Source organism: Dendropsophus ebraccatus, unplaced genomic scaffold, assembly GCF_027789765.1.
Source record: "Dendropsophus ebraccatus isolate aDenEbr1 unplaced genomic scaffold, aDenEbr1.pat pat_scaffold_1231_ctg1, whole genome shotgun sequence".
Lineage (NCBI taxonomy): Eukaryota > Metazoa > Chordata > Amphibia > Anura > Hylidae > Dendropsophus > Dendropsophus ebraccatus.
In genome coordinates this window covers 1-17,546 of record NW_027208648.1, presented here as the reverse complement: position 1 = coordinate 17,546, position 17,546 = coordinate 1, and positions in this window count along the sequence as shown.

Genomic DNA, 17,546 nt, shown 5'->3' with positions numbered 1-17,546 from the left:
GTGCAGGTCACCACACATCTGTATCCCAGCAGCCGTGCAGTGCAGGTCGCCACGCATCTATACCCCAGCAGCCGTGCAGTGCAGGTCACCACGCATCTATACCCCAGCAGCCGTGCAGTGCAGGTCACCACGCATCTATATCCCAGCAGCCGTGCAGTGCAGGTCACCACGCATCTATACCCCAGCAGCCGTGCAGTGCAGGTCACCACGCATCTATATCCCAGCAGCCGTGCAGTGCAGGTCACCACGCATCTGTACCCCAGCAGCCGTGCAGTGCAGGTCATCATGGTGTTCCTTCTGTAGTCAGGGGCGTAGCTACCCGGCTGATGAGCCTGGTGCAAAATTTTGGCTTTGCCCGCCCGCTGCCCCGCAGCCCCTACCTGCTTGCCTCAAAGCTCTAACAGCTAGGGACAACTGGACGGCAATCCTATGCAGAACAAATACAGACGAACACAACACAATAAAGAATAGTCAGGAAGCAGAGTCGGCAACAACCGGTAACAGAGGTACAAAATCCAAAAAAGCAAAGTGGAGGTGACAAGATCCAGCAGGTCAGAGTCACTATAACAAATGGTCAGAGGATTGCTAGTTCTAGGCTCAAGGCGCTATCCCAGGCATTGGAGTGAGGGAAGGGCTGGATTTATAGTGAGCAGGAAGCTAGGTGCGGACAGGTAACTGGCTAGGTGTCAGGTGTCAGGTGTCAGGTGTCAGGTGTCAGGTGTCGGTCAGAACACAGCAGAAACAAATCAGTGAATGAGCCACAGCAAGAAAGTGCAGAGAGAACTGAAAAACATGGAGCGGATAACAGAAGACGTAACAAGGAACGTAACAAAACCAGAAACTGACTAAACGGTTAAAAGCGCCGCGGCGCACAAACAGCAGACCGGCTGCTAAGGACCCCGTCAGCGCGCCATCTGCAACCGGCCCTGCCCGTAACCACGGACACCATCAGCGTCCCTCCCAGCTGAACCGCGCGCCTTGGCAGAGGCAGGGGCCGAGAGCGCGGCTCGATTCCTGACACACATACTGTACATGGATCATACACACACACACATACACATACATCATACACACATACACATATGCTACGCCCTGGCCCCTGGGGGCCACTTCCGCAGTGCAGATGTTGTGAGGGTGCAGGAACCGGTGCAGCTGTAGGATGTAGTGGTCACGGTGTAGGCACGAGGGTGATACAGCTGAAAACCGGGCTCCTGACCATGCGGGAATACTGGGCATGCGATTCTTCGTTGTCCTTAGTCAGGGCACAATTATCACACCAATGCCAAGGTTCAGAAACAACGGTAGTTGTATATTTATTGTAACGGTGGTAACTAGTAGTAACAGTCTCTCCGGATGCAACCGGGACTAAGGCAGAGTATGGTGATGCTGCAATAGGCTGTGAGAGTAGCGTGCTGAATGATGGGAGTAGTAGTGATACTGAGGATGAGATGCTGGGTGGAATGAGACTTGAATGAAATACTTGCTGTTGATGATTTGAGAAGATGATGATGAGAGGAACTGAAGAATGACTGAAGAATCGACACCCAGATGAGAATCTTGAGACTTGAGACAGGAACACAGCCAGTGGACTGGAGCAGCAGAGCACACGCAGGCTTCTCTCTCTTAGCAGGGAGAGAGAGCACAGACACAACCTATTCCCTCTGATGGTGGGGAATAGACTCAGGTAGGACAGGAAGTCACATGGTAACCCCAGCCAAAAGCTCGATGACCATTGGTGTTACCATGGAAGCAGGGCACAGTCACGTGACATCCAGCCATTGCATCATCACACCATTAGGCATATACAGAGGAATATACACGAGGAGTACCATCCTTGAACACTAGGAGGCGACATAATACCATTAGACACTGATACCTGAATATACATGCAATAAATGACTGAAATGGCAGACCTGAATACTGAGAAGGGGGACACAATACATACAGTTTGCAGTGGACCATAGTTTTCCAGAACAGAACTAGTTATACTAAAAGTATGAGCATAAGAATGGCTGTTCTGGGACACTGCACATACATCATACACACATACTGTACATGCATTATACACACATACACATACATCATACACACATACACATACACACGTACTGTACATGGATCATACACACATACACATACATCATACACACATACATCATACACACATACTGTACATGCATCATACACACATACACATACACACGTACTGTACATGGATCATACACACATACACATACATCATACACACATACTGTACATCCTTTATACACAATACACATACTGAGCACATTACATAGAGAAACACTTTATACACATACACTTGCACACTGCATATTACATTCCACAGCCGGCACACACAGCACAGACGGCACAGACGGCACAGCCGGGCACACTTACTTAGTAAGAAGAAACTTCACTTCTCAGCAGCTCCATGCCTCCCTCCTCCTCCCTCCTCTTCCTCCTGGTGCTGGACCTTTCCCTCCCTCCCCTCGCCCTCCTCCCTGCACGGGACAGCGGAAAGGAGCAGGAAACAAGTGATGGGGAGGAATCAGGACCCCACACTGCAGGCAGGGCTCACTAATGTCTCAGGGCCCTGGTGCGAGAGGTCAACTTGGGCCCCCCCCCTTTCACGACCAAGTGATGCTACTGGTAGGTGTGTATATGTGTGTGTATGTATATATATATATATATATAATATATATTTATATTACACTCCAAGACAGATATTACCAATAACACCAGCATATAGGAAGTGAAAATATTATCACCATATATATTACCGCCATACTGTTACTGTATACTGAGACCAATATTACCAATAATACCCGTATACAAGGGGGAAATATTACCGCCACACAACAACCACTACCATCTCCACCACATTGTTACTGACCTAATCCAGTATACTAAGACCAATAAATCACAGTACCAGATAACACATAACAAATATTACCACATACTGACTAACACCGCCACATACTGACTAACACCACCACATACTGACTAACACCACCACATACTGACTAATACCGCCACATACTGACTAACACCACCACATACTGACTAATACCGCCACATACTGACTAATACCGCCACATACTGACTAACACCGCCGCTGCTACTGAATCCATTGTACACAGATCACTATCACCTCATCCAGTCATATAGAGGTGGACACAGCTCTACACAGGTTCTATACACCATATACATTACAGTGCAGTTATATCAGGTGACTCACAGGGGACGTCTTCTCTGATCGGAGTTCTTCCCTTTTCATTTTCTTCTCAATCTGCCCTGGGCCGTTATGAGAACTTCTCCGAGCCACGAATCCACAGAATCTGCCAGACAGACATATTAGGCTCCTCATCTCTATACACACTGCGCATCTGTATTGGCCCCTTTACACCCTCATTTAGTGGGTAGCCCTGACACTGTGACCCCTTATAGTATATATAGATGGCCCCCACTGCATGTTGCCCTCCCCTTATAGATGCCCCCCACCTCTCCTCCTATAGATGGTCCCCTCTCCTCCCCCCCTTATAGATGTCCCCTCTCCCCTCTTATAGGTGTCCCGTCTTATCCCCGGCAGCGTGGCGCATCAGTGAACTCCCTGTACGCCGGGGCTGGGACTTCCAGCACAGGAAGCGTCTCTGACGTGCGCTTCCTGTGCCGGAAATCAGGGCCCCAGGCGGCATAGAGAGCTTACTGATGTGCCTTGCTGCCGGGGATAGGACGGGACACCCCCAGCAGCCGCGCATCAGCCGGGGGCCCGGACGAGCCCGCTCTTGTGACCGCAAGCAAAACAATGCTTGCGGTCTGAAGAGTAATTTAAGGGAGGAGTGCAGTGGCAAGGGGGGGCCCTCGCGGGCCTCCCCACGTAGCGGGCCCCTACGCCACGGCCTGCAGGATCATAGTGCAGTTCTCCCGAATCGGCTGCCATTATCACAGCTGATGCAGGAGAACAGACGTAGGAAGTGGTGAGGGAGCCCAACGGGCCCCCTGTAGCTAGGGGCCTGGTCGCCATGGCGACCGTTGCGACCCCCTGTAGCTACGCCAATGTCTGTAGTGTATTATAACTAGTGACAAGCGAGCATGCTGGTCCGAGCTTGGTACTCGATCGAGTATTAGGATACTCAATGGTACTCGCTACTCGGACGAGCATCTTGCGATACTGGAGAAAATCTCATCATCCGTTTCCTGTAAGTTTGGGCGCTATTTCTCAGCCTCGGCCTGGAGAGACAAAGGGGCGCTGCCTCCGCCTGGAGAGACAAGAGGGCGCTGCCTCCACCTGGAGAGACAAGAGGGCGCTGCCTCCACCTGGAGAAAAAAAGGGGCGCTGCCTCCGCCTGGAGAGACAAGGGGGCGCTGCCTCCACCCAGAGAGACAAGGGGGCGCTGCCTCCACCCAGAGAGACAAGGGGGCGCTGCCTCCACCCAGAGAGACAAGGGGGCACTGCCTCCGCCCGGAGAGACAAGGGGGCGCTGCCTCCACCTGGAGAGACAAGGGGGCGCTGCCTCCGCCCGGAGAGACAAGGGGGCGCTGCCTCCGCCTGGAGAGACAAGGGGGCGCTGCCTCCACCCAGAGAGACAAGGGGGCGCTGCCTCCACCCAGAGAGACAAGGGGGGCGCTGCCTCCACCTGGAGAGACAAGGGGGCGCTGCCTCCACCCGGAGAGACAAGGGGGCGCTGCCTCCACCCAGAGAGACAAGGGGGCGCTGCCTCCACCCGGAGAGACAAGGGGGCGCTGCCTCCGCCCGGAGAGACAAGGGGGCGCTGCCTCCGCCCGGAGAGACAAGGGGGCGCTGCCTCCACCCGGAGAGACAAGGGGGCGCTGCCTCCACCCAGAGAGACAAGGGGGGCGCTGCCTCCGCCTGGAGAAAAAAAAGGTTCAACCTCCGGAGGCGAGAAGCCTTCTTTACCATGAGAACTGTGAATCTGTGGAACAGTCACCACAGGATCTGGTCACAGCAACAACAGGAGAGACAAGTTCTTAGAGCAAAATATGATAAATGCAAATGTATAGAACCTATCACCCCTCCCCCTCCCCTGTATGTATAGAACCTATCACCCCTCCCCCTCCCTGTATGTATAGTACTATCACCCCTCCCCCTCCCCTGTATGTATAGAGCCTATCACCCCTCCCCCTCCCCTGTATGTATAGTACTATCACCCCTCCCCCTTCCCTGTATGTATAGTACTATCACCCATCCCCCTTCCCTGTATGTATATTACTATCACCCCTCCCCCTCCCCTGTATGTATAGAGCCTATCAACCCTCCCCCTTCCTGTATGTATAGAGCCTATCACCCCTCCCCCTTCCCTGTATGTATATGTACTATCACCCCCTCCCCCTTACCCTGTATGTATAGAGCCTATCACCCCTCCCCCTTCCCTGTATGTATAGAGCCTATCACCCTCCCCCTTCCCTGTATGTATAGAGCCTATCCACCCTCCCCCTTCCCTGTATGTATAGTACTATCACCCCTCCCCCTTCCCTGTATGTATAGGACTATCACCCCTCCCCCTCCCCTGTATGTATATTACTATCACCCCTCCCCCTTCCTGTATGTATAGTACTATCACCCCCTCCCCCTTCCCTGTATGTATAGTACTATCACCCCTCCCCCTCCCCTGTATGTATAGTACTATCACCCCTCCCCCTCCCTGTATGTATAGTACTATCACCCCTCCCCTTCCTGTATGTATAGTACTATCACCCCTCCCCTTCCCTGTATGTATAGTACTATCACCCTCCCCTTCCCTGTATGTATAGTACTATCACCCCTCCCCTCCCCTGTATGTATAGTACTATCACCCCTCCCCCTTCCCTGTATGTATAGTAACTAATCACCCCTCCCCTTCCCTGTATGGTATAGTACTATCACCCCTCCCCCTCCCCTGTATGTATATTACTATCACCCCTCCCCATTCCCTGTATGTATAGTACTATCACCCCTCCCCCTTCCCTGTATGTATAGTACTATCACCCCTCCCCTTCCCTGTATGTATAGTACTATCACCCCTCCCCCTTCCCGGTATGTATAGTACTATCACCCCTCCCCCTCCCTGTATGTAGAGTACTATCACCCCTCCCCCTTCCCTGTATGTATAGAGCCTATCACCCCTCCCCCCTCCCCTGTATGTATAGTACTATCACCCCTCCCCCTTCCCTGTATGTATAGAGCCTATCACCCCTCCCCCTTCCCTGTATGTATAGTACTATCACCCCTCCCCTTCCCTGTATGTATAGAGCCTATCACCCCTCCCCCTTCCCTGTATGTAATAGAGCCTATCACCCCTCCCCCTCCCCCTATCACCCCTCCCCCTCCCCCTATCACCCCTCCCCCTTCCCTATATGTATAGACCCTATCACCCTCCCCCTCCCCTGTATGTATAGAGCCTATCACCCCTCACCCTCCCCTATCACCCCTCCCCCTTCCCTGTATGTATAGAGCCTATCACCCCTCCCCCTCCCCTGTATGTATAGAGCCTATCACCCCTCCCCCTTCCCTATCACCCCTCCCCCTTCCCTGTATGTATAGAGCCTATCACCCCTCCCCCTTCCCTGTATGTATAGAGCCTATCACCCCTCCCCCTCCCCTATCACCCCTCCCCCTTCCCTGTATGTATAGAGCCTATCACCCCTCCCCCTTCCCTGTATGTATAGAGCCTATCACCCCTCCCCCTCCCCTATCACCCCTCCCCCTTCCCTGTATCCATCCCCTCCTTGGTTGAACCTGATGGACATGCGTTTTTTTTTCAACCGTATTACCTATGTAATAATCATGCAGGAGACTGTTTGGTGCATCCTGCGATTACATGGAACTAGAGATGCAGTGGCTCATGCCCCGAATAAAATGCCTGCTGCCCCGGATCTCTTCTGCCCCGGATCTCTTCTGCCCCGGATCTCTTCTGTCCCGGATCTCTTCTGTCCCGGATCTCTTCTGCCCCGGATCTCTTCTGCCCCGGATCTCTTCTGCCCCGGATCTCTTCTGCCCCGGATCTCTTCTGCCCCGGATCTCTTCTGCCCCGGATCTCTTCTGCCCCGCTCTTGCAGCCAGATGTGGCTCTTTTGATGGCCGCATCTCACTCGCTGATTGCCGCTGCTGCTGTCCTCCTTACCTACTGGCCGCCCGCAGCGCCCGGACACGCTCCTCCATGCAATCAGCCGAGACCGGGAGTGTGGGGCCGCTGCGGTGAGCCGTGGTGCACGTATCCAATCAATGCCTGCGCCACAGCCCACCGCAGCGGCCCCACACTCCCGCCCTGAGTTAATTGAGTTGTAGGAGCACCTCCGGCCGCTACGGTAGGTGAGGCGGACAGCAGCAGCCGCGACTATCTAGGAGGAGGTGAGCAGGCACGGGGGGAGAGAAAGGGGAGAAAAGCATGGGGGAGAGAAACGGGAGAAAAGCATGGGGGAGAGAAAGGGGGGAGAAAAGCATGGGGGAGAGAAAGGGGAGAAAAGCATGGGGGAGAGAAAGGGGGGAGAAAGCATGGGGGAGAGAAAGGGGAAGAAAGCATGGGGGAGAGAAAGAGGGGAGAAAAGCATGGGGGAGAGAAAGGGGAGAAAAGCATGGGGGAGAGAAAGGGGAGAAAAAGCATGGGGGAGAGAAACGGGAGAAAAGCATGGGGGAGAGAAAGGGGGGAGAAAAGCATGGGGGAGAGAAAGGGGAGAAAGCATGGGGGAGAGAAAGGGGGGAGAAAAGCATGGGGGAGGAGAAAGGGGAGAAAAGCATGGGGGAGAGAAAGGGGAGAAAAGCATGGGGGAGAGAAAGGGGAGAAAAGCACAGGGGGAGAGAAAGGGGAGAAAAGCACAGGGGGAGAGAAAGGGGAGAAAAGCATGGGGGAGAGAAAGAGGGGAGAAAAGCATGGGGGAGAGAAAGGGGAGAAAAGCATGGGGGAGAGAAAGAGGGGAGAAAAGCATGGGGAGAGAAAGAGGGGAGAAAAGCATGGGGGAGAGAAAGGGGAGAAAAGCATGGGGAGAGAAAGGGGAGAAAAGCATGGGGGAGAGAAAGGGGAGAAAAGCATGGGGAGAGAAGGGGAGAAAAGCATGGGGGAGAGAAAGGGGGGAGAAAAGCATGGAGGAGAGAAAGGGGGGAGAAAAGCATGGGGGAGAGAAAGGGGAGAAAAGCATGGGGGAGAGAAACAGGGGAGAAAAGCATGGGGGAGAGAAACAGGGGAGAAAAGCATGGGGGAGAGAAACAGGGGAGAAAAGCATGGGGGGAGAGAAAGAGGGGAGAAAAGCATGGGGGAGAGAAAGGGGAGAAAAGCATGGAGGAGAGAAAGGGGGGAGAAAAGCATGGGGGAGAGGAAGAGGGGAGAAAAGCATGGAGGAGAGAAAGGGGGAGAAAAGCATGGGGGAGAGAAAGGGGAGAAAAGCATGGGGGAGAGAAAGGGGAGAAAAAGCATGGGGGAGAGAAGGGGAGAAAAGCATGGGGGAGAGAAAGGGGAGAAAAGCATGGGGGAGAGAAACAGGGGAGAAAAGCATGGGGGAGAGAAACAGGGGAGAAAAGCATGGGGGAGAGAAACAGGAGAAAAAGCATGGGGGAGAGAAACAGGGGAGAAAAGCATGGGGGAGAGAAGGGGAGAAAAGCATGGGGGAGGGGAGAAAAGCTGGGGGGAGAGAAAGGGGGGAGGAAAAGCATGGGGGAGAGAAAGAGGGGAGAAAAGCATGGAGGAGAGAACGGGGGGAGAAAAGCATGGGGGAGAGAAAGGGGAGAAAAGCATGGGGGAGAGAAAGGGGAGAAAAGCATGGGGGAGAGAAAGGGGAGAAAAGCATGGGGGAGAGAAAGGGGAGAAAAGGCATGGGGGAGAGAAAGGGGGAGAAAAGCATGGGGGAGAAAGCATGTGGGAGAGAAGGGGAGAAAAGCATGGGGGAGAGAAAGGGGAGAAAAGCATGGGGGAGAGAAAGGGGAGAAAAGCATGGAGGAGAGAAAGGGGAGAAAAGCATGGGGGAGAGAAAGGGAGAAAAGCATGGGGGGAGAGAAAGGGGAGAAAAGCATGGGGGAGAGAAAGGGGAGAAAAGCATGGAGGAGAGAAAGGGGAGAAAAAGCATGGGGGAGAGAAAGGGGAGAAAAGCATGGGGGAGGAGAAAAGGGGAGAAAAGCATGGAGGAGAGAAAGGGGAGAAAAGCATGGGGGAGAGAAAGGGGAGAAAAGCATGGGGGAGAGAAAGGGGAGAAAAGCATGGGGGAGAGAAAGGGGAGAAAAGCATGGGGGAGAGAAGAGGAGAAAAGCATGGGGGAGGAGAAGGGGGGGAGAAAAGCATGGGGGAGAGAAGAGGGGAGAAAAGCATGGGGGAGAGAAAGAGGGGAGAAAAGCATGGGGGAGAGAAAGAGGGGAGAAAAGCATGGGGGAGAGAAAGGGGAGAAAAGCATGGGGGAGAGAAAGGGGAGAAAAGCATGGGGGAGAGAAAGGGGAGAAAAGCATGGGGGAGAGAAAGGGGAGAAAAGCATGGAGGAGAGAAAGGGGAGAAAAGCATGGGGGAGAGAAAGGGGAGAAAAGCATGGGGGAGAGAAAGGGGAGAAAAGCATGGGGGAGAGAAACTCAGAGGGCCCGGGCCCCGGATGTTTTAGGACCCTAGCAACGCTCCTGTAGAGATAAGCGAACCTGGAGCAGCTGGAGTCCATCCGAACCCGAATGTTCGGCATTTGATTAGCGGTGGCTGCTGAGTTGGATAAAGCCCTAAGGCAATGTGGAAATCATGGATATAGTCATTGGCTGTAGTTATTGGATGTAGTTATTGGATATAGTTATTGGCTGTAGTTATTGGATATAGTTATTGGATATAGTTATTGGATATAGTTATTGGCTGTAGTTATTGGATATAGTTATTGGATATAGTTATTGGCTGTAGTTATTGGATATAGTTATTGGCTGTAGTTATTGGATGTAGTTATTGGATATAGTTATTGGCTGTAGTTATTGGATATAGTTATTGGATATAGTTATTGGATATAGTTATTGGCTGTAGTTATTGGATATAGTCATTGGCTGTAGTTATGGGATATAGTTATTGGCTGTAGTTATTGGCTGTAGTTATTGGATATAGTTATTGGCTGTAGTTATTGGATATAGTCATTGGCTGTAGTTATTGGCTGTAGTTATTGGATATAGTCATTGGATGTAGTCATTGGCTGTAGTTATTGGATATAGTCATTGGCTGTAGTTATTGGATATAGTTATTGGATGTAGTTATTGGATATGTAGTTATTGGATATAGTTTATTGGATGTTAGTTATTGGAATATAAGTTATTGGCTGTAGTTATTGGATATAGTTTTGGGCTGTAGTTATTGGCTGTAGTATATGGCTGTAGTTATTGGATATAGTTATTGGCTGTAATTTATATGGCTGTAGTTATTGGATATAGTTATTGGATATAGTTATTGGCTGTAGTTATTGGCTGTAGTTATTGGATATAGTTATTGGATATAGTTATTGGATGTAGTTATTGGCTGTAGTTATTGGATATAGTTATTGGATATAGTTATTGGATATAGTTATTGGATGTAGTCATTGGCTGTAGTTATTGGATATAGTTATTGGCTGTAGTTATTGGCTGTAGTTATTGGATATAGTTATTGGATATAGTCATTGGCTGTAGTTATTGGATATAGTTATTGGATATAGTTATTGGATATAGTTATTGGATGTAGTTATTGGATGTAGTTATTGGCTGTAGTTATTGGATATAGTTATTGGATATAGTTATTGGATATAGTTATTGGATGTAGTTATTGGATGTAGTTATTGGATGTAGTTATTGGATATAGTTATTGGCTGTAGTTATTGGATATAGTTATTGGATATAGTCATTGGATGTAGTTATTGGATATAGTTATTGGATATAGTTATTGGCTGTAGTTATTGGATATAGTTATTGGATGTAGTTATTGGCTGTAGTTATTGGATATAGTTATTGGATATAGTCATTGGCTGTAGTTATTGGATGTAGTTATTGGATATAGTTATTGGATATAGTTATTGGATATAGTTATTGGCTGTAGTTATTGGCTGTAGTTATTGGATATAGTTATTGGATATAGTTATTGGATGTAGTTATTGGATATAGTTATTGGATATAGTTATTGGATATAGTTATTGGATGTAGTTATTGGATATAGTTATTGGATATAGTCATTGGCTGTAGTTATTGGATATAGTTATTGGATGTAGTTATTGGATATAGTCATTGGCTGTAGTTATTGGATATAGTTATTGGCTGTAGTTATTGGATATAGTCATTGGCTGTAGTTATTGGCTGTAGTTATTGGATATAGTTATTGGATGTAGTTATTGGATATAGTTATTGGATATAGTTTTGGATATAGTTATTGATGTAGTTATTGGATATAGTTATTGGAATCTAGTCATTGGCTGTAGTTATTGGATATAGTTATTGGATATAGTTATTGGATGTAGTTATTGGCTGTAGTTATATTGGATATAGTTATTGCTGTAGTTATTGGATATAGTTCTTGGATATAGTTATTGGTATGTAGTTAATATGGATATAGTCATTGGCTGTAGTTATTGGATGTAGTCATTGGCTGTAGTTATTGGATATAGTTATTGGCTGTAGTTATTGGATATAGTTATTGGATATAGTTATTGGATGTAGTTATTGGATATAGTTATTGGCTGTAGTTATTGGATATAGTTATTGGATATAGTTATTGGCTGTAGTTATTGGATATAGTTATTGGATATAGTTATTGGATGTAGTTATTGGATATAGTTATTGGATATAGTCATTGGCTGTAGTTATTGGATATAGTTATTGGATATAGTTATTGGATAAAGTCATTGGCTGTAGTTATTGGATATAGTTATTGGCTGTAGTTATTGGCTGTAGTTATTGGCTGTAGTTATTGGCTGTAGTTTATTGGATGTAGTTATTGGATATAGTTATTGGCTGTAGTTATTGGATATAGTTATTGGATATAGTCATTGGCTGTAGTTATTGGCTGTAGTTATTGGATATAGTCATTGGATGTAGTCATTGGCTGTAGTTATTGGATATAGTCATTGGCTGTAGTTATTGGATGTAGTTATTGGATATAGTCATTGGCTGTAGTTATTGGATGTAGTTATTGGATATAGTCATTGGATGTAGTCATTGGCTGTAGTTATTGGATATAGTCATTGGCTGTAGTTATTGGATGTAGTTATTGGATATAGTCATTGGCTGTAGTTATTGGATATAGTTATTGGATATAGTTATTGGATATAGTCATTGGCTGTAGTTATTGGATATAGTTATTGGCTGTAGTTATTGGCTGTAGTTATTGGCTGTAGTTATTGGCTGTAGTTATTGGATGTAGTTATTGGATATAGTTATTGGCTGTAGTTATTGGATATAGTTATTGGATATAGTCATTGGCTGTAGTTATTGGCTGTAGTTATTGGATATAGTCATTGGATGTAGTCATTGGCTGTAGTTATTGGATATAGTCATTGGCTGTAGTTATTGGATATAGTTATTGGATGTAGTTATTGGCTGTAGTTATTGGATATAGTTATTGGATATAGTTATTGGATATAGTTATTGGCTGTAGTTATTGGATGTAGTTATTGGATATAGTTATTGGCTGTAGTTATTGGATATAGTTATTGGATGTAGTTATTGGATATAGTTATTGGATATAGTTATTGGATATAGTTATTGGATATAGTTATGGGCTGTAGTTATTGGCTGTAGTTATTGGATATAGTTATTGGATATAGTTATTGGATGTAGTTATTGGATATAGTTATTGGATGTAGTTATTGGATGTAGTTATTGGATGTAGTTATTGGATGTAGTTATTGGATGTAGTTATTGGCTGTAGTTATTGGATATAGTGTAGGGATCTTCCCGGGGGATGGTGTGTTTTGGACACAGTTCACAGCAGACTTGGACTTGTAAAATAACAGCTTGGCGTTTATTTGCAGCATAAACCGTCCATAACAGAAATATAGCAACACTGTGCTTTAAGAACAAAACAAAAAGGTCTTGCCCGTCTGGGCGCTAACTAACAACGCAGGTTACCTCTCTGGCACTTCAGTGGTCAGTATTGCGGGGTGTGAACAGGCCCCAGCAGCGGCTGTCTTCCCAGCTCTCTCCAAACAGCATGCAGGCTGTTCACTCCTGGCTGAGAGAGAGAGACCTTTACACTGAGCACAGCTTTTGCCTTCTCAGGCTGATTGGGATCAGAGCTCACCTGATCCCAAAACCCACACTGGATCGAGGGGGAGGGAATGGCAAGTCCCACTACCAAAACCTACCTGCCATTCCATGTAAGTCCAGGCCCGGCAATATAAATAATAGCTCAGCAGCATAACACTGCTGAGCACAGATGCCTCCTGGACTCACCATCTCACACTGTGTATCAACCTGGGTGAGATGTACATCCCCTCGAGCACTTTACCAGTGACATGTCCACATATCCCCCCCCTCTTCTTCAGACCGGAGGGCTGAGCGTATTGTCCCCACAGGCAGTGTACCCTTGATAGGGCGTCAGCATTTGCCTGTAATTTCCCTGGCCGGTGTTCCACAGTGAAATTAAAGTTTTGTAGGGACAGAAACCACCTAGTCACCCTTGCATTCTTCTCCTTGTTTATTTTCATCCATGTTAGGGGGGCATGGTCTGTCACTAACTTAAAACCTCCTGCCTAGTAGGTAGTACCTCAGGGATTCTAGGGCCCACTTCACTGCCAGACATTCTCGCTCAACAATGGCGTAGTTTTTCTCGGGCCGGGGATAGTTTTCCTGCTTAAGTACATCACCGGGTGCTCCCTCGCCATTCGACGACCTGTGAGTAGACGTCACCTAACCCTGTGTTAGAGGCGTCTGTCTGTACCAAAAACTCTCGCCTAAAGTCAGGGGTAACTAGCACAGGCTGTTGGCACAGGGCAGACTTAAGGCTTTGAAAAGCCTTCTCGGCCTCTGGAGTCCATGTCACCATTGCGGACTTCGCACCCTTTGTCAGGTCAGTTAGCGGGGCTGCAACTGTGGCAAAGTTTGGCACAAACCTACGGTAATAGCCCGTAATACCCAGGAAAGCTCTGACCTGTTTCTTTGTGAGGGGTTGAGGCCAATTCTGTATTGCCTCGATTTTATTTAGTTGTGGTTTTACTAACCCCCTCCCAATAATGTATCCCAGGTATTTGGCCTCCTCTAAGGCTAGTGCACACTTCTCTGCATTGATAGTTAACCCTGCATCACTTATGGCATCTAACACCGCCTGGACCTTACAGAGGTGACTTTCCCAATCAGGGCTAAAAATGACCACATCATCGAGGTAGGCAGCGGAGTAATCACGATGTGGTCGCAGAATCAAGTCCATCAACCTCTGAAAAGTGGCAGGGGCTCCATGTAACCCGAATGGCATCACTACGTATTGGAAGAGCCCATCAGGGGTGGAGAATGCAGTCTTCTCTCTAGCCTTAGGAGTGAGTGGGATCTGCCAGTAGCCCTTAGTGAGATCGAGGGTAGTTATGTACCTGGCATTACCCATCCTTTCTATCAACTCATCTACCCTGGGCATGGGGTAGGCATCGAACTTGGAGATCTCATTTAACTTCTAAAGTCATTACAGAACCTCCAAGTTCCATTGTGCTTTGGGATTAACACAATCGGGCTGGACCACTCGCTCTGGGACACCTCAATGACTCCTAGGTCAAGCATACGTTTTACCTCGGATGATACCGCCTCCCTCCGTGCTTCTGGTATCCTATAGGCTTCAGGTTTACTCTGCTTCTAGGCTCAGTTTCAATATGATGACTAATGAGATGCGTACGCCCTGGGAGGTCAGAGAACTCCTTAGCTTCCTGCTTCTGTGACACTGATAGGGTGTCACCAATCCTGACCGGAGGGATTGGTGGTGACAGATGACCAACAGGATTTGTGTCGCCACCAAGATTCCCTGTCTTTCCAGGGCTTGATCAGGTTTATGTGATACACTTGGAAAGGCTTCCTTCTACCTGGTTGGTGTACCTTGTAGTTGACCTCACTGACCTTCTCTATAATTTCATAGGGACCCTGCCACTTTGCTAAGAATTTGCTTTCTACCGTGGGAACAAGTATGAGTACCCGGTCACCTGGGCTAAATGTCCTGATTCTTGCAGAACGATTGTAAATTCTGCTTTGGCCCTCTTGCGCCCTCTGGAGGTGTTCCCTTACTAGGGGCATTACAGTGGCTATACGGTCCTGCATTTGTGCTACATGCTCTATAACACTCTTGTATGGGGTGGACTCACTTTCCCAGGTACTCTTTCGCTATATCCAACAACCCCTAGGGTTGACGACCATAGACTAATTCGAAGGGAGAGAACCCTGTGGACGCTTGGGGCACTTCCCTAATAGAAAACATCAGATAAGGTAGTAAGTGATCCAATCCCGACCATCTTTTCCACCACTTTTTTAACATATGTTTCAGGGTTTATTAAACCTCTCCACTAACCCGTCTGTCTGTGGGTGATATACAGAGGTACGTAGGTGTGAGATTCTAAACAGTTTGCACAGATCCTTCATCACCTTTGACACAAATGGGGTACCTTGGTCGGTCAGGATTTCTTTGGGGATCCCCACCCTGGAAAACATATAAAACAATTCCCGTGCAATTGTTTTAGAGGCAGTGTTTCTTAGGGGTACAGCCTCAGGATAGCGGGTCGCGTAGTCCAACACCACTAGAATGTACTGGTGTCCCCTAGCCGACTTTACAATGGGACCCACCAATTCCATTGCGATCCGGTCAAAAGGTACCTCTATGATGGGGAGCGAAACCAAAGGACTGCGGAAATGTGACACTGGGGCGCTAAGCTGACAAGTGGGGCACGACCTCACAGTATTTATAATGTCAGCATAAATCGCAGGCCAATAAAACCTCTGGAGGACTCTCTCCTGCGTTTTATCTGTCCCCAAGTGGCCCCCCAAGGACATGACTATGGGCCATGTCGAGTACCTGCGCCGGTACGACTTAGGCACCAGAAGCTGTTCCACAACCTCATCATTAATCTTAGTGACTCTATAGTCATAGAAAAATGTGGAAAACTTTCTCAGCTTCTGGCTCCTGAGGTACCCATTCATACAGTGACCTGCTCTCTCGCATTTTTGAGAGTGGGTCCTGTAATTGTGCATACCAAAATTATCCCCTAGACACCTCTAAGTCTGGAACATTCTGCGCAGTGGAGGAGCCTCTCCTCCTCACCAGCCAGGACCTGCAAGGAAAGCATCATTTTCATCTGTACATTTTTATCATTTACCGTGGGTAATGCAATAGACTGGGGTCTCCTCACTCCTTTCAGGGGATTGTTGTTTTCCCCATAGAGCCCAGAACAAGGAAATCACCGCCCCAATATCACATTATGCATAAGGTTTTTAACCACACCCACTTCATATTGTACAGCGCCTAGTTCAGTCCCGACATTAGCCAGTACTATAGGGTAATGTATCACATGTATGCACACCACACTCATATGTCTTGCTGGCACAAAGTCCCCAGTCACAGGCTGGCTGCACCAGGTGACAAGGCTTCCTGAGTCCAGCAACGCCTTAACAGGGAAGTCATTGACCGTATGTTGCAGACTTGCGGTTCAGTCTCTAGTCCATGACTGCAACAAAAGACGGCTCCGCAAATAGCGACTGACGCCGGCTAGCGTCACACTCCATGGGTCAGTGGTAGAGGGGCAATGGGCAGACATATGTCCCGTCTCATGGCATCTCCAGCACTGGATAGGGCCTGGTCCCTTGGCAGGGAGTCCTTTTTAGGGCCACTAGCCACCGGGGACCCCCACACCAGTCTTTGCCCCTGAGACACCTCCTGAGCGCTCTTCCCTCTATCACACCCCTCCACACTCCCCCAATAGATTGGAAGTCTCTTACCAGCTGACGGCACAGGTCTGGCTCCGGGGAGGTGACGGTGCTGCAGGAACATCACGGAGGTAGTCCTCGGTCGCCTGGAACTCTCCACAAGGCTGACAAGTTCGTCGGCACTCTTAGGGTCGCCTTGTCCCATCCCACCAGCGTTGCAGATCAGCAGGAAGTGCGCGGAGGTGCGATCCATCACGACCCTCTCTAGGATCTGTGCAGGAGTAGAGGTGTCTGGCTCCACCACTTTCTTGCCAAATGAATCAGGTCGTACATCTGGGACCGCGCTGACTTGTCCAGACTGTAGCTCCAGTTACGGACTCTCCGGGCACGGACAGCCGCAGTAAACTCCTAGTCGGTGAGTATCTCTGCTTTAGCCGAGGATAGTCCTTGACCTCTTTGCTCACTGAGGTCATAGTAGGCTTTTGAGGTTCGCCTGTTAACTAGGGAGCAATGACCTCTGCCCACTCAGGGGAGGGTAACTTTCTCTCGGCTCAGCCACACGCTCAAGACAGTTAAGTAGGCCTCACTCGTCATCAGCAGTCATCTTGCAGCGCTCGCTGTACAGCATCTTCTCACAGACAAGTCTCTGGCGCAGCTAACACGGCCGCCAGGCTGTGGATTAGCCCTTGCAGACGCCTCTTGCTTTGCTATCAGGTGCTCAATAAATCTCTGTTGTTGAGCCATCGCTTTGTTC